Genomic DNA, 20,393 nt, shown 5'->3' with positions numbered 1-20,393 from the left:
TCATTTATTTATTTTTTCCCAAAACAAGACAATAATTTGTGCTTGTCCTTTAAATGTTTCCTAATGTAAGAATTGTTAGATATTTAGACTGGATCAAGACAAAAATACTAAATAAGCATTTTTTGCAGTGTGTTGAGATGATTGGCTGTCAGACGTCTGCTTGATATGCAGCGTGTGTGTGTGTGTGTGTGTGTGTGTGTGTGTGTGTGTGTGTGTGTGTGTGTGTGTGTGTGTGTGTGTGTGTGTGTGTGTGTGTGTGTGTGTGTGTGCGCGCTTTGCTGCTGCATTTTAGATGGGGGTTTACATGCAGAAATATGTTGCCAAGGTAACTGAGACATGCAGAGCTGCACACACACATTCCACAGAGGCGGCAAAACAAACCCAGCATAGAGATCGATCAGATCCATCCATGATCATCAACACACTCCTCTTCACACACGCTCCTCTTCACACGCACCAGATCAACACACACTCCTCTTCACACGCACCAGATCAACACACACTCCTCTTCACACGCACCAGATCAACACACACTCCTCTTCACACACCAGATCAACACACACTCCTCTTCACACACACCAGATCAACACACACTCCTCTTCACACACACCAGATCAACACACGCTCCTCTTAACACACACCAGATCAACACGCTCCTCTTCACACACACCAGATCAACACGCTCCTCTTCACACACACCAGATCAACACGCTCCTCTTCACACACACCAGATCAACACGCTCCTCTTCACACACATTCCAGATCAACACACGCTCCTCTTCACACACACCAGATCAACACGCTCCTCTTCACACACACCAGATCAACACGCTCCTCTTCACACACACCAGATCAACACGCTCCTCTTCACACACACCAGATCAACACGCTCCTCTTCACACACACCAGATCAACACGCTCCTCTTCACACACACCAGATCAACACGCTCCTCTTCACACACACCAGATCAACACGCTCCTCTTCACACACACTCCAGATCAACACGCTCCTATTCACACAAACCAGATCAACACGCTCCTCTTCACACACACCAGATCAACACGCTCCTCTTCACACACACCAGATCAACACGCTCCTCTTCACACACACTCCAGATCAACACGCTCCTCTTCACACACACTCCAGATCAACTCGCTCCTCTTCACACACACTCCAGATCAACACGCTCCTCTTCACACACTCTCCTCTTCACACTCCAGAACAACACGCTCATCTTCACACACTCCAGATCAACACGCTCCTCTTCACACACTCCAGATCAACACGCTCCTCTTCACACACTCCAGATCAACACGCTCCTCTTCACACACTCTAGATCCACATGCTCCTCTTCACACACTCTCCTCTTCACACACTCCTCTTCACACACACCAGATCAACACACACTCCTCTTCACACACACTCCAGATCAACACGCTCCTCTTCACACACTCCAGATCAACACTCTCATCTTCACACACTTCAGATCAACACGCTCCTCTTCACACACACTTCAGATCAACACACTCCTCTTCACACACTCCAGATCAACACACTCCTCTTCACAAACTCCGGATCAACACGCTCCTCTTCCCACACTCCAGATCAACACGCTCCTCTTCCCACACTCCAGATCAACACGCTCCTCTACACACACCCCAGATCAACACGCTCCTCTTCACACACTCCAGATCAACACGCTCCTCTTCACACACTCCAGATCAACACGCTCCTCTTCACACACTCCAGATCAACACGCTCCTCTTCACACACTCTCCTCTTCACACACTCCTCTTCACACACACCAGATCAACACACACTCCTCTTCACACACACTCCAGATCAACACGCTCCTCTTCACACACTCCAGATCAACACTCTCATCTTCACACACTTCAGATCAACACGCTCCTCTTCACACACACTTCAGATCAACACACTCCTCTTCACACACTCCAGATCAACACACTCCTCTTCACTAACTCCAGATCAACACGCTCCTCTTCCCACACTCCAGATCAACACGCTCCTCTTCCCACACTCCAGATCAACACGCTCCTCTTCCCACACTCCAGATCAACACGCTCCTCTACACACACCCCAGATCAACACGCTCCTCTTCACACACTCCAGATCAACACGCTCCTCTTCACACACTCCAGATCAACACGCTCCTCTTCACACACTCCAGATCAACACGCTCCTCTTCACACACTCCAGATCAACACGCTCCTCTTCACACACTCCAGATCAACACGCTCCTCTTCACACACACCAGATCAACACGCTCCTCTTCACACACTCCAGATCAACACGCTCCTCTTCACACACTCTCCTCTTCACACTCCAGATCAACACGCTCATCTTCACACACTCCAGATGAACACGCTCATCTTCACACACACCAGATCAACACGCTCCTCTTCACACACTCCAGATCAACACGCTCCTCTTCCCACACTCCAGATGAACACGCTCCTCTTCACACACTCCAGATCAACACACTCCTCTTCACACACTCCAGATCAACACGCTCCTCTTCCCACACTCCAGATCAACACGCTCCTCTTCACACACACCAGATCAACACGCTTCTCTTCACACACTCCAGATCAACACGCTCCTCTTCACACACTCCAGATCAACACGCTCCTCTTCACACACTCCAGATCAACACGCTCCTCTTCACACACTCCAGATCAACACGCTTCTCTTCACACACTCCAGATCAACACGCTTCTCTTCACACACTCCAGATCAACACTCTCATCTTCACACACTCCAGATCAACACGCTTCTCTTCACACACACCAGATCAACACGCTCCTCATCACACACACCAGATCAACACGCTCCTCATCACACACACCAGATCAACACGCTCCTCTTCACACACTCCAGATCAACATGCTCCTCTTCACACACACTAGATCAACACGCTCCTCTTCACACACACCAGATCAACACGCTCCTCTTCACACACACCAGATCAACACGCTCCTCTTCACACACTCCAGATCAACACGCTTCTCTTCACACACACCAGATCAACACGCTCCTCGTCACACACACCAGATCAACACACTCCTCTTCACACACACTCCAGATCAACACGCTCCTCTTCACACACACTCCTCTTCACACACTCCAGATCAACACGCTTCTCTTCACAAACACCAGATCATCACACGCTCCTCTTCACACACACCAGATCAACACGCTCCTCTTCACACACACCAGATCAACACGCTCCTCTTCACACACACCAGATCAACACGCTCCTCTTCACACACACCAGATCAACACGCTCCTCATCACACACACCAGATCAACACGCTCCTCATCACACACACCAGATCAACACGCTCCTCTTCACACACTCCAGATCAACACGCTTCTCTTCACACACACCAGATCAACACGCTCCTCGTCACACACACCAGATCAACACACTCCTCTTCACACACACTCCAGATCAACACGCACCTCTTCACACACACACCAGATCAACACGCTCCTCTTCACACACACCAGATCAACACGCTCCTCATCACACACACCAGATCAACACGCTCCTCTTCACACACACTCCAGATCAACACGCTCCGCTTCACACACACTCCAGATCAACACGCTCCTCTTCACACACACCAGATCAACACGCTCCTCTTCACACACTCCAGATCAACACGCTTCTCTTCACACACACCAGATCAACACACTCCTCTTCACACACACCAGATCAACACGCTCCTCATCACACACACCAGATCAACACGCTCCTCTTCACACACTCCAGATCAACACGCTCCTCGTCACACACTCCAGATCAACACACCCCTCTTCACACACACCAGATCAAAACGCTCCTCGTCACACACACCAGATCAACACACTCCTCTTCACACACACCAGATCAACACACTCCTCTTCACACACACCAGATCAACACGCTCCTCTTCACACACACCAGATCAACACGCTCCTCTTCACACACTCCAGATCAACACGCTCCTCGTCACACACACCAGATCAACACACCCCTCTTCACACACACCAGATCAAAACGCCCCTCGTCACACACACCAGATCAACACGCTCCTCTTCACACACACTCCAGATCAACACGCTCCTCTTCACACACTCCAGATCAACACGCTCCTCTTCACACACTCCAGATCAACACGCTCCTCTTCACACACACCAGATCAACACGCTCCTCTTCACACACTCCAGATCAACACGCTTCTCTTCACACACACCAGATCAACACGCTCCTCGTCACACACACCAGATCAACACACTCCTCTTCACACACACTCCAGATCAACACGCACCTCTTCACACACACACCAGATCAACACGCTCCTCTTCACACACACCAGATCAACACGCTCCTCTTCACACACACCAGATCAACACGCTCCTCATCACACACACCAGATCAACACGCTCCTCTTCACACACACACCAGATCAACACGCTCCTCTTCACACACACTCCAGATCAACACGCTCCGCTTCACACACACTCCAGATCAACACGCTCCTCTTCACACACACCAGATCAACACGCTCCTCTTCACACACTCCAGATCAACACGCTTCTCTTCACACACACCAGATCAACACACTCCTCTTCACACACACCAGATCAACACGCTCCTCTTCACACACTCCAGATCAACACGCTCCTCGTCACACACTCCAGATCAACACACCCCTCTTCACACACACCAGATCAAAACGCTCCTCGTCACACACACCAGATCAACACACTCCTCTTCACACACACCAGATCAACACACTCCTCTTCACACACACCAGATCAACACGCTCCTCTTCACACACACCAGATCAACACGCTCCTCTTCACACACTCCAGATCAACACGCTCCTCGTCACACACACCAGATCAACACACCCCTCTTCACACACACCAGATCAAAACGCCCCTCGTCACACACACCAGATCAACACGCTCCTCTTCACACACACTCCAGATCAACACGCTCCTCTTCACACACTCCAGATCAACACGCTCCTCTTCACACACTCCAGATCAACACGCTCCTCTTCACACACACCAGATCAACACGCTCCTCTTCACACACTCCAGATCAACACGCTTCTCTTCACACACACCAGATCAACACGCTCCTCGTCACACACACCAGATCAACACACTCCTCTTCACACACACTCCAGATCAACACGCACCTCTTCACACACACACCAGATCAACACGCTCCTCTTCACACACACCAGATCAACACGCTCCTCTTCACACACACCAGATCAACACGCTCCTCATCACACACACCAGATCAACACGCTCCTCTTCACACACACACCAGATCAACACGCTCCTCTTCACACACACTCCAGATCAACACGCTCCGCTTCACACACACTCCAGATCAACACGCTCCTCTTCACACACACCAGATCAACACGCTCCTCTTCACACACTCCAGATCAACACGCTTCTCTTCACACACACCAGATCAACACACTCCTCTTCACACACACCAGATCAACACGCTCCTCATCACACACACCAGATCAACACGCTCCTCTTCACACACACACCAGATCAACACGCTCCTCTTCACACACACCAGATCAACACGCTCCTCTTCCCACACTCCAGATCAACACGCTCCTCTTCCCACACTCCAGATCAACACGCTCCTCTACACACACCCCAGATCAACACGCTCCTCTTCACACACTCCAGATCAACACGCTCCTCTTCACACACTCCAGATCAACACGCTCCTCTTCACACACTCCAGATCAACACGCTCCTCTTCACACACTCTCCTCTTCACACACTCCTCTTCACACACACCAGATCAACACACACTCCTCTTCACACACACTCCAGATCAACACGCTCCTCTTCACACACTCCAGATCAACACTCTCATCTTCACACACTTCAGATCAACACGCTCCTCTTCACACACACTTCAGATCAACACACTCCTCTTCACACACTCCAGATCAACACACTCCTCTTCACTAACTCCAGATCAACACGCTCCTCTTCCCACACTCCAGATCAACACGCTCCTCTTCCCACACTCCAGATCAACACGCTCCTCTTCCCACACTCCAGATCAACACGCTCCTCTACACACACCCCAGATCAACACGCTCCTCTTCACACACTCCAGATCAACACGCTCCTCTTCACACACTCCAGATCAACACGCTCCTCTTCACACACTCCAGATCAACACGCTCCTCTTCACACACTCCAGATCAACACGCTCCTCTTCACACACTCCAGATCAACACGCTCCTCTTCACACACACCAGATCAACACGCTCCTCTTCACACACTCCAGATCAACACGCTCCTCTTCACACACTCTCCTCTTCACACTCCAGATCAACACGCTCATCTTCACACACTCCAGATGAACACGCTCATCTTCACACACACCAGATCAACACGCTCCTCTTCACACACTCCAGATCAACACGCTCCTCTTCCCACACTCCAGATGAACACGCTCCTCTTCACACACTCCAGATCAACACACTCCTCTTCACACACTCCAGATCAACACGCTCCTCTTCCCACACTCCAGATACACACGCTCCTCTTCACACACACCAGATCAACACGCTTCTCTTCACACACTCCAGATCAACACGCTCCTCTTCACACACTCCAGATCAACACGCTCCTCTTCACACACTCCAGATCAACACGCTCCTCTTCACACACTCCAGATCAACACGCTTCTCTTCACACACTCCAGATCAACACGCTTCTCTTCACACACTCCAGATCAACACTCTCATCTTCACACACTCCAGATCAACACGCTTCTCTTCACACACACCAGATCAACACGCTCCTCATCACACACACCAGATCAACACGCTCCTCATCACACACACCAGATCAACACGCTCCTCTTCACACACTCCAGATCAACATGCTCCTCTTCACACACACTAGATCAACACGCTCCTCTTCACACACACCAGATCAACACGCTCCTCTTCACACACACCAGATCAACACGCTCCTCTTCACACACTCCAGATCAACACGCTTCTCTTCACACACACCAGATCAACACACTCCTCGTCACACACACCAGATCAACACACTCCTCTTCACACACACTCCAGATCAACACGCTCCTCTTCACACACACTCCTCTTCACACACTCCAGATCAACACGCTTCTCTTCACAAACACCAGATCATCACACGCTCCTCTTCACACACACCAGATCAACACGCTCCTCTTCACACACACCAGATCAACACGCTCCTCTTCACACACACCAGATCAACACACTCCTCTTCACACACACCAGATCAACACGCTCCTCTTCACACACACCAGATCAACACGCTCCTCATCACACACACCAGATCAACACGCTCCTCATCACACACACCAGATCAACACGCTCCTCTTCACACACTCCAGATCAACACGCTTCTCTTCACACACACCAGATCAACACGCTCCTCGTCACACACACCAGATCAACACACTCCTCTTCACACACACTCCAGATCAACACGCACCTCTTCACACACACACCAGATCAACACGCTCCTCTTCACACACACCAGATCAACACGCTCCTCATCACACACACCAGATCAACACGCTCCTCTTCACACACACTCCAGATCAACACGCTCCGCTTCACACACACTCCAGATCAACACGCTCCTCTTCACACACACCAGATCAACACGCTCCTCTTCACCAAGGTTATTTTCGTAAACGAAAACTGAAACTAAGACTAAAACTATTGGTCAAAAAACATTTTCGTAAACTGAAATAAAATTAAAAAATCTGAATAATTAAAAAACTAAAACTAAACGAAACTAACTACTCTTACTAAAAAACTAACTGAAATAAAATAATAATTAGCAAAAATAAATATTCGTTTTCGTTATTAATAAGCTCTCTTTAATGTGGTGGAAAATCTGACTGTGGCGGTTGAGGGAGTGTCTGTATTGCGCTACTGCGCGTGAAGTGATCTGAGTGACGGACACGTGCAGACAGGCAACACATCGCTAAACGGGAGTTCACAAAGAATCAATGCGTCCGTGGCAGTGAAATGGGAAATAACACAAGGTAATGAGATGCACGTTGAACTTCTTTTAACTTAAGCTCACTGTTTTAGAATGCCGTTTCTTACGCTACGAGAGACGCAGGCGCAAAAGTCAGCACATAGTAGCAAGTAACGTTACTAGCCTACTGTGCGTTTGAGATTTCATGTTTGCATAATATTGACAGGTTCAAAGGTGTTATCATAATCATTTACATTATATTATATTATTATCTGTGTGGAGACATTTCCCCACAAAGTAGGGAATACCAGGATACACACACACACACACGTTTGTTTCACTATATAAGTGAGGACATTGCATAGACTTCCATTGATTTTATATCAGGTTAATGATATTTTATATCCCCTAACCCAACCCCTATCCCTAAACCTACCCATCCCAAGAACGTGCAAAACAATAGATTTAAATAAAAACATGTTTTGGCCGATTTATAAGCCTTTTTAACTAGTGAGGACCAGCCAAATATCCTCATTAGTCAGTTATCATAATATTTTACTAGATAAGTGAAGACATTGGCCCCCTTTACAATTATAGCACACACACACACACACACACACACAGCACAACAGTGTGTGTTGGCTGTATTCAGATGACTTTAGCTGGTCTTACGCTGCTAGCCTATATTGTTGTACTACTGAAGAAATTAAAATAAGCTTTTAATTGTTTAACAATATTTCATCTTTGTTATGAATGAGTTTGTCTGCAATTTATAATTTTTACTTTTATATTTTACTTTGCATTTATTTTGTTCGTTAAGATAGGCTAATACTCAGAGGATCTTTGTCAAAAATATCAAATATAATTTTTTAATATCAAAATATAATTTATTTCATTTTTAATCTCCAGATCGTTAGGTCATAGTTTGACTCAAGCTTTTTTGCTCAAAGGTGAAGACCCAACTTTATGCATGTTTTTTAAGACCGTCCTGGGTTTAAACAATAATGCTTGTTTATCAAGTTATTTCACTTAAGGATGTTTAGTAAGATTAAACTCTAATCTGTGCAAACATTAAACTTTGCTGAAATTAAAAACCTTGATTTGGTCTCTACACTTCATTATGCTAACTCTGCTAAACTATAATTACTAAAACTAAAACTGAAACTAAATAAATAAAAACTAAATAGAAATGTATTTGCAAAATAAAAACTAAACTAAAACTAGCAAAACCATTTGTAAAACTAACTAAAACTAAACTGAAATTTGTAGCAAAATTGAAAACGATAATAAAATAATAACTAATTTCAAAAAGCAAAACTATAATAACCTTGCTCTTCACACACTCCAGATCAACACGCTTCTCTTCACACACACCAGATCAACACACTCCTCTTCACACACACCAGATCAACACGCTCCTCATCACACACACCAGATCAACACGCTCCTCTTCACACACTCCAGATCAACACGCTCCTCGTCACACACTCCAGATCAACACACCCCTCTTCACACACACCAGATCAAAACGCTCCTCGTCACACACACCAGATCAACACACTCCTCTTCACACACACCAGATCAACACACTCCTCTTCACACACACCAGATCAACACGCTCCTCTTCACACACACCAGATCAACACGCTCCTCTTCACACACTCCAGATCAACACGCTCCTCGTCACACACACCAGATCAACACACCCCTCTTCACACACACCAGATCAAAACGCCCCTCGTCACACACACCAGATCAACACGCTCCTCTTCACACACACTCCAGATCAACACGCTCCTCTTCACACACTCCAGATCAACACGCTCCTCTTCACACACTCCAGATCAACACGCTCCTCTTCACACACACCAGATCAACACGCTCCTCTTCACACACTCCAGATCAACACGCTTCTCTTCACACACACCAGATCAACACGCTCCTCGTCACACACACCAGATCAACACACTCCTCTTCACACACACTCCAGATCAACACGCACCTCTTCACACACACACCAGATCAACACGCTCCTCTTCACACACACCAGATCAACACGCTCCTCTTCACACACACCAGATCAACACGCTCCTCATCACACACACCAGATCAACACGCTCCTCTTCACACACACACCAGATCAACACGCTCCTCTTCACACACACTCCAGATCAACACGCTCCGCTTCACACACACTCCAGATCAACACGCTCCTCTTCACACACACCAGATCAACACGCTCCTCTTCACACACTCCAGATCAACACGCTTCTCTTCACACACACCAGATCAACACACTCCTCTTCACACACACCAGATCAACACGCTCCTCATCACACACACCAGATCAACACGCTCCTCTTCACACACACACCAGATCAACACGCTCCTCTTCACACACACCAGATCAACACGCTCCTCTTCACACACACCAGATCAACACGCTCCTCATCACACACACCAGATCAACACGCTCCTCTTCACACACACACCAGATCAACACGCTCCTCTTCACACACACTCCAGATCAACACGCTCCGCTTCACACACACTCCAGATCAACACGCTCCTCTTCACACACACCAGATCAACACGCTCCTCTTCACACACTCCAGATCAACACGCTTCTCTTCACACACACCAGATCAACACACTCCTCTTCACACACACCAGATCAACACGCTCCTCATCACACACACCAGATCAACACGCTCCTCTTCACACACTCCAGATCAACACGCTCCTCGTCACACACACCAGATCAACACACCCCTCTTCACACACACCAGATCAAAACGCTCCTCGTCACACACACCAGATCAACACACTCCTCTTCACACACACCAGATCAACACACTCCTCTTCACACACACCAGATCAACACGCTCCTCATCACACACACCAGATCAACACGCTCCTCTTCACACACTCCAGATCAACACGCTCCTCGTCACACACACCAGATCAACACACCCCTCTTCACACACACCAGATCAAAACGCTCCTCGTCACACACACCAGATCAACACACTCCTCTTCACACACACTCCAGATCAACACGCTCCTCTTCACACACTCCAGATCAACACGCTCCTCTTCACACACTCCAGATCAACACGCTCCTCTTCACACACACCAGATCAACACGCTCCTCTTCACACACTCCAGATCAACACGCTCCTCTTCACACACTCCAGATCAACACGCTCCTCTTCACACACTCCAGATCAACACTCTCCTCTTCACACACCAGATCAACACGCTCCTCTTCACACACACTCCTCTTCACACACTCCAGATCAACACGCTTCTCTTCACACACACCAGATCAACACGCTCCTCATCACACACACCAGATCAACACCCTCCTCTTCACACACACTAGATCAACACGCTCCTCTTCACACACACCAGATCAACACGCTCCTCTTCACACACACCAGATCAACACGCTCCTCTTCACACACTCCAGATCAACACGCTTCTCTTCACACACACCAGATCAACACACGCTCCTCGTCACACACACCAGATCAACACACTCCTCTTCACACACACTCCAGATCAACATGCTCCTCTTCACACACACTCCTCTTCACACACTCCAGATCAACACGCTCCTCTTCACACACTCCAGATCAACACGCTTCTCTTCACAAACACCAGATCAACACGCTCCTCTTCACACACACTCCTCTTCACACACACTCCAGATCAACACGCTCCTCTTCACACACACCAGATCAACACGCTCCTCTTCACACACACCAGATCAACACGCTCCTCTTCACACACACCAGATCAACACGCTCCTCTTCACACACACCAGATCAACACGCTCCTCTTCACACACACCAGATCAACACGCTCCTCTTCACACACACCAGATCAACACGCTCCTCATCACACACACCAGATCAACACGCTCCTCTTCACACACTCCAGATCAACACGCTCCTCGTCACACACACCAGATCAACACACTCCTCTTCACACACACTCCAGATCAACACGCACCTCTTCACACACACACCAGATCAACACGCTCCTCTTCACACACACCAGATCAACACGCTCCTCTTCACACACACCAGATCAACACGCTCCTCATCACACACACCAGATCAACACGCTCCTCTTCACACACACTCCAGATCAACACGCTCCGCTTCACACACACTCCAGATCAACACGCTCCTCTTCACACACACCAGATCAACACGCTCCTCTTCACACACTCCAGATCAACACGCTTCTCTTCACACACACCAGATCAACACACTCCTCTTCACACACACCAGATCAACACGCTCCTCATCACACACACCAGATCAACACGCTCCTCTTCACACACTCCAGATCAACACGCTCCTCGTCACACACACCAGATCAACACACCCCTCTTCACACACACCAGATCAAAACGCTCCTCGTCACACACACCAGATCAACACACTCCTCTTCACACACACCAGATCAACACACTCCTCTTCACACACACCAGATCAACACACTCCTCTTCACACACACCAGATCAACACGCTCCTCATCACACACACCAGATCAACACGCTCCTCTTCACACACTCCAGATCAACACGCTCCTCGTCACACACACCAGATCAACACACCCCTCTTCACACACACCAGATCAAAACGCTCCTCGTCACACACACCAGATCAACACACTCCTCTTCACACACACTCCAGATCAACACGCTCCTCTTCACACACTCCAGATCAACACGCTCCTCTTCACACACTCCAGATCAACACGCTCCTCTTCACACACACCAGATCAACACGCTCCTCTTCACACACTCCAGATCAACACGCTTCTCTTCACACACACCAGATCAACACGCTCCTCGTCACACACACCAGATCAACACACTCCTCTTCACACACACTCCAGATCAACACGCACCTCTTCACACACACACCAGATCAACACGCTCCTCTTCACACACACCAGATCAACACGCTCCTCATCACACACACCAGATCAACACGCTCCTCTTCACACACACTCCAGATCAACACGCTCCGCTTCACACACACTCCAGATCAACACGCTCCTCATCACACACACCAGATCAACACGCTCCTCTTCACACACTCCAGATCAACATGCTCCTCGTCACACACACCAGATCAACACACCCCTCTTCACACACACCAGATCAAAACGCTCCTCGTCACACACACCAGATCAACACACTCCTCTTCACACACACTCCAGATCAACACGCTCCTCTTCACACACTCCAGATCAACACGCTCCTCTTCACACACTCCAGATCAACACGCTCCTCTTCACACACACCAGATCAACACGCTCCTCTTCACACACTCCAGATCAACACGCTCCTCTTCACACACTCCAGATCAACACGCTCCTCTTCACACACTCCAGATCAACACGCTCCTCTTCACACACTCCAGATCAACACTCTCCTCTTCACACACCAGATCAACACGCTCCTCTTCACACACACTCCTCTTCACACACACTCCTCTTCACACACTCCAGATCAACACGCTCCTCTTCACACAAACCAGATCAACACACACTCCTCTTTACACACACTTCTCTTTACACACACTTCTCTTCACACACACCATAAAGCCCCTGTCTGATGAATATACGTCTGCTAAGTGTCTTGATTGGTAACGTTTATAAAGCGGCAGACTAACGTTACTTTTGAACGTTCCAGCGCCGTTCATAAAACGCATTAGATGAGCTTCCATCACCGTAAAAAATGCTTTTCTTTCTTAGTATTTTTGTCTTGTTTCTAGTCAAAATATCTACAAATTCTTAAAACAAGAAGTATTTACTAGACAAGCAAAAGTAATTGTCTTGTTTTGGGGAAAATAACTCAAAATGAAGAGAGTTTTTGCTTAAAATAAGACAAATAATCTTGTTTTCTGTTTGAATTAAGATTATTTTTCTCACCCCATTGGCAGATTATTTATCTTATTTTAAGCAAAAACTCTCTTCATTTTGAGTTATTTTCCCCAAAACAAGACAATTACTTTTGCTTGTCTAGTAAATGCTTCTTGTTTTAAGAATTTGTAGATATTTTGACTGAAACGAGACAAAAATACTGAGTAAGAAGATCATTTTTTGTAGTGAACTAAAACATTTCAGAAAACATCAGAGCATTAAACACACTGACGTTCATTAGAAGGATTTGATCATTGAGGCAACAAAACTCCATTTCCCATCATCCTCTGGGGCTGTATCAGCTCCACACCGAAGGTCTTTTACTCTTCATAATGGGTTTGAGTTCATCGGAGCAGATCCAGAACTCTTGCTCTGTATTCACCACGGCTCTTTCTCAGAAGCAGTAGTCACATTACATATTAACGAGGATGTTCGTTCAAGGCTCATTTGCCTTCATTAATAATGCATACACGTGGAATTGCTTTGTGCATATTATAATTCTTTGTTTAGTTTATCTGCACAGGTATGCAGACTGTGGAGGTGTAGTCTGGAGTTTATTCGCTGTCCTCGTCGTCTAGATCATTAATTGCCTAATGAATAATAATAAAGCAGTGCTGAGTCTGATGGAGAGTCAACATTCAGGACGGCTTCGTCATCCCGTCTCTCGCACTTTATTAAAATCATATAAACCGCTCAAAGCCGGCATGACATCAGAATGTATTAATGTTCTCTCACCGCCGGTTCAGTAACCGGTGATAATTTAACAATTAAATTACGTCGGACCAACTGCAACAATGAGCATTTAAAGACATAATAAGATTATTATTTTTCAGACATTTTGCCCAAAAAATCAATCAATACGGTCACTAGTATTTTGATTGAATGCTTCTTCACTTTGGCCCAATAGGTGGCGCTGTTCCGAATCTGATGTGATCGGAGTGAGGTGTTCGCAGAGATCCAGCCATTTTGGCATCATGCCTCAGATTTGTTGTTGCGCTACACGAAAATGGGTTTGTCTAACGACACGAAATCCATAACATTTTGTCGGCACGGTCAGAAGATACGACTTGAATTTGGTAAAAACTGGACAAACGGTCTAGAAGGAGTTTGAAAAAGTAGGTTTTAAAATAAAATCTAAATGCCAGGCAGAAATGATGGCCAAATTGGTATCTGTGTTCTCAGCATGACCAAAGGCAGCTATTAAGATTCATTACAACAGGATAATTTAATCAAAAGTTAGCGTTCTTGGAAATTTCAATATAACTTTTGACCACAAAGTGGCGTTACCCCAAAACGTTTTGTTAGGGAATGTGCCGAAGACGCATACTGAGTTTTGCAACGATACACCATTGGATTTGTAAAATATAGCATTTTACAACAAAATGAAAATTGGGAAAATATCGTTTGACTCGGCATGCTTAACCGAATCTAAAGAGACCCTTTTGTGATTTTCGGCCAAACTGTTCGGAAAGTACAAACAAAAGTAGCCAATTTGTATATCTACTGACCACTAGGTGGCACTGTGCCGAAACGCTGCAGGTCGCCTCTGGTCATCATTGGCATAACACACCACGTTTGGTAAGAATATGCTAAAGGGCTCGCCTTCTTCCCATAGTGCATCCTGGGGCCGTGTGTTCCTCAGGTGAACTGAGATGCTCTGACCCAGTCGTCTAGCCGTCACAATCTGGCCAAACTCGCTCAAATCCTTACGCTTGCCCATTTCTCCTGCTTCACACACATCAACTCTGAGGACTAAATGTTCACTTGCTGCCTAATATATCCCACCCACTAACAGGAGCCGTGATGGAGAGATCATCAGTGTTATTCTTTTAAAAACAATAGAGTGAATGGATCGACAAAGATCATCTTTTATTGATGTGAACCTCCAGGTCTCAACTCCAGACGTCACATTACATTATCTTAACATCGATAACGAGCGAAAGCGATAGAAACGAGACTGCCGTGCTCGTGGGCATGAATTAATGAAGCATTATGTGACATCACAGTAACGGCGGCTCATCTTAACGAGCTCATCCATTCGTTTAATTCCGGCCGTCACACACACTGGCGGAGGAATGGACGGCTCTAGCTCTGAGAGGAAGGAGGAGCGCAGGCTCCAGCGTTTCCTTGAGCGAATAGAAGATCTCGCGGAGGAACACGAGGATTAACACTTCTGAAAATAATTACCCAGCATTCAGTGCTGCGGGCTTTCACTGCGAGACGGTCTGCAAACACACATACACACACACACACACATCGGTCGGATCTGCAGGAATGCACTTGATCTGATTTAACTATTGATGAAAAACTGAGCAGCTGATTGTGAGAGCCACTTCCAGCTAACATGAGCATTCTCTCGGAGTCATGAACAAACGCTTGTGTGTGTGTGTGTGTGTGTGTGTGTGTGTGACATATGAGGACACGAATGTGTATAATGCCATGGGTATGACACAGGTATTACAGGAGAGGGTGAAATATGAGGACATTACCCATGGCCCCACTTTACAAAAGGCTTATAAATCACACAGGAGGAGTTTTTATGAGAAAGTAAAAATGCAGAATGTTTCCTGAGATGGGTAGGTTTAGGGGCAGTGTGTGTGTGTGTGTGAGAGAGAGAGAGAGAGTGTGTGCGGAAGTGAGAGTGTATGGGAGAGAGTGTGTGTGAGAGTGTGTGAGAGAGAGAGTGAGTGTATGGGAGAGAGTGTGTGAGAGAGAGTGAGAGTGTATGGGAGAGTGTGTGTGAGAGAGAGTGAGAGTGTATGGGAGAGTGTGTGAGAGAGAGTGAGAGTGTGTGTGAGTGAGAGTGTATGGGAGAGTGTGTGTGTGAGAGAGTGAGAGTGTATGGGAGAGTGAGAGTGTGTATAGGAGAGAGTGTGTGAGAGAGAGTGAGAGTGTATGGGAGAGTGTGTGTGAGAGAGAGTGAGAGTGTATGGGAGAGTGTGAGAGAGAGTGAGAGTGTGTGTGAGTGAGAGTGTATGGGAGAGTGTGTGTGTGAGAGAGTGAGAGTGTATGGGAGAGAGTGTGTGTGAGAGAGAGTGAGAGTGTATGGGAGAGAGTGTGTGTGTGAGAGAGAGTGAGAGTGTATGGGAGAGTGTGTGTGAGAGAGAGAGTGAGAGTGTATGGGAGAGAGTGTGAGTGTATGGGAGAGAGTGTGTGTGAGAGAGAGTGAGAGTGTATGGGAGAGTGTGTGTGTGAGTGTATAGGAGAAAGTGTGTGAGAGAGAGTGAGAGTGTGTGTGTGAGAGGGAGAGTGTGTGTGAGAGAGAGTGAGAGTGTATGGGAGAGAGTGTGTGTGAGAGAGAGTGAGAGTGTATGGGAGAGTGTGTGTGAGAGTGAGAGTGTGTGTGTGAGAGAGTGGGAGTGTGTGTGTGTGAGAGAGAGTGAGAGTGTATGGGAGAGTGTGTGTGTGAGAGAGTGGGAGTGTGTGTGTGAGAGAGAGTGAGAGTGTATGGGAGAGTGTGTGTGTGAGTGTATAGGAGAAAGTGTGTGTGAGAGAGAGTGAGAGTGTGTGTGTGAGGGAGAGTGTGTGTATGGGAGAGAGTGAGAGTGTATGGGAGAGTGTGTGAGAGAGTGAGAGTGTGTGAGAGAGAGTGAGAGTGTGTGTGTGAGAGTTTATAGGAGAAAGTGTGTGAAAGAGAGTGAGAGTGTATGGGAGAGAGTGTGTGAGAGAGAGAGTGAGAGTGTATGGGAGAGTGTGTGTGAGAGTGTATGGGAGAAAGTGTGTGAGAGAGAGAGTGAGAGTGTATGGGAGAGTGTGTGTGAGAGTGAGAGTGTGTGTGTGAGAGTGTGTGTGTGTGAGTGTATAGGAGAAAGTGTGTGAGAGAGAGAGTGAGAGTGTATGGGAGAGTGTGTGTGTGAGAGAGAGTGAGAGTGTATGGGAGAAAGTGTGTGAGAGAGAGAGTGAGAGTGTATGGGAGAGTGTGTGTGTGAGAGGGAGAGTGTGTGTATGGGAGAGAGTGAGAGTGTATGGGAGAGTGTGTGTGAGAGAGAGAGTGAGAGTGTGTGTGTGAGAGGGAGAGTGTATGGGAGAGTGAGAGAGTGAGAGTGTGTGTGTGTGTGACGGGGAGAGTGTGTGTATGGGAGAGAGTGAGAGTGTATGGGAGAGTGTGTGTGTGAGAGAGAGGGAGAGTGTGTGTATGGGAGAGAGTGAGAGTGTATGGGAGAGTGTGTGTGTGAGAGAGAGGGAGAGTGTGTGTATGGGAGAGAGTGAGAGTGTATGGAAGAGAGTGTGTGGGAGAAAGTGTGTGAGAGAGTGTGTGTGAGAGTGAGAGTGTATGGGAGAGAGTGTGTGTGTGTGAGACAGAGAGAGAGTGTGTGTGTGCGCATGAGTGAGTGTGTGAGAGAGACAGAGAGAGAGTGTGTGTGTGTGTGTGTGTGTGTGTGTGTGTGAGTCTGTCTGTGTGAGAGAGAGAGAGAGTTTGGTTTGTGAGAGAGAGACAGACAGAGAGTGTGTGTGAGAGAGAGAGAGCGAGAGACAGACAGAGAGAGTGTGTGTGTGAGAGAGAGACAGACAGACAGAGAGAGAGAGAGTGTGTGTGTGTGTGTGTGTGTGTGAGAGAGAGACAGACAGACAGAGAGAGAGAGAGAGTGTGTGTGTGTGTGTGTGTGTGTGTGTGTGTGTGTGTGTGTGTGTGTGTGTGTGTGTGTGTGTGTGTGTGTGTGTGTGTGTGTGTTCCCATAATGTAAAAGTAGAGTGTTCATTCACGGCCCGCTCATGAAAGCTAACAGCAGCCGATCAGAGTCCATCCGCTGTAGATCCACAGATCTCCTCTAACAGTTATTACGGTGAACAGGCCTTTAATGTTCACAAACATGAACAATAAACTTAAAATAATGTTTTCAATAACGCATGACTTTAACATTACAAACTCTCGTTCACACTGAAGTCATCATAACTCATGAATGTCACACGCATGTCGTTTTCACATTTTATTTTACACAACGTGACGTTTGTATGCAGTGTATTATTCCATAAACAAAGAAATATACAAGTCATAGTATTATTTTACTATATGCAGGAAACGGTATTTAATTTGTGCTTAAAAAACATTGTTTTGTACATCGTACTTTCCATCCGTGTCCGATTTCAGCGTCAGATCCTCGGCGTTAGTCCGTGACGCTCCTCCTCAGAGTCTCGTTCTCCAGAACAAACATCAACATTTACTGGAGAAGAAGGAAAAACACCGAACAAATAAAACCATTTGGGCTGTTGTTCATTCGCAGGATATGAATTATTGAAGTCAGGAATTACATTTCCACTCGCAAAAACTATCATTAACTAGATCATTAATTGCCTAATGAATAATAATAAAGCAGTGCTGAGTCTGAAGGAGAGTCAACATTCAGGACGGCTTCGTCATCCCGTCTCTCGCACTTTATTAAAATCATATAAACCGCTCAAAGCCGGCATGACATCAGAATGTATTAATGTTCTCTCACCGCCGGTTCAGTAACCGGTGATAATTTAACAATTAAATTACGTCGGACCAACTGCAACAATGAGCATTTAAAGACATAATAAGATTATTATTTTTCAGACATTTTGCCCAAAAAATCAATCAATACGGTCACTAGTATTTTGATTGAATGCTTCTTCACTTTGGCCCAATAGGTGGCGCTGTTCCGAATCTGATGTGATCGGAGTGAGGTGTTCGCAGAGATCCAGCCATTTTGGCATCATGCCTCAACTTTGTTGTTGCGCTACACGAAAATGGGTTTGTCTAACGACACGAAATCCATAACATTTTGTCGGCACGGTCAGAAGATGATACGACTCGAATTTGGTGAAAACTGGACAAACGATCTAGAAGGAGTTTGAAAAAGTAGGTTTTAAAATAAAATCTAAATGGCGTAAATTATGGCCAAATTGGTATCTGTGTTCTCAAAAAACTATAATTCTTGATATCTGTGATTGTATTTTCACTAGTTAAACGTCACCATGGGCTCAGTCGTTCAAATCATTTCTTACTCTTCAAATTTCACATCAGAAATGCAGTTCTTACTAGTAAAAGCCTTCATGTTATATATTATATTGAATTATAGTTTGTACTGTAAACTCGAACGTTTAGAAAATGAATCGGTTGAGTAGAGCCAACTCAAATTAAACATTTATGAGTATTTAGAACTTTATTTTACTTTTGAGTTTTAAAACATTTCAAGGAATGTGTTTTATGAACTTGTTTCTTTTAATTCAGACTAACTTAAATTTACCTGAAACTGGGCTAGTATTTCCCAGCATGCTTTGCGAGTGCATTTAAAAGGGAGAGTTAATTATAAAACTAAGTGTTATATAATTTTGGTGCAGGATTGATGTTAGTTTTTGTTGTTGTTGTTGTTTTTTGTGGAAGGTTTTCATCATGGTGACGAGCGAAGCGGGACCGCTCACG

The 20,393-nt window shown here is 46.5% G+C and overlaps 1 protein-coding gene across 3 annotated transcripts in view; it reads right to left on the bottom strand.

Annotated features, from left to right (window-relative positions):
* LOC137041748 (zona pellucida sperm-binding protein 4-like) overlaps positions 1 to 20,393 on the bottom strand; it is a 206,948-nt gene that overhangs the window by 68,978 nt on the left and 117,577 nt on the right. The gene's annotated exons all lie outside the window — the stretch shown is intronic.

This window comes from Pseudorasbora parva, chromosome 15 (genome assembly GCF_024679245.1).
Source record: "Pseudorasbora parva isolate DD20220531a chromosome 15, ASM2467924v1, whole genome shotgun sequence".
NCBI classification, from domain to species: domain Eukaryota; kingdom Metazoa; phylum Chordata; class Actinopteri; order Cypriniformes; family Gobionidae; genus Pseudorasbora; species Pseudorasbora parva.
The sequence above is the reverse complement of the archived record's forward strand: the minus strand, read 5'-3'. Positions and strand labels throughout refer to the sequence as shown.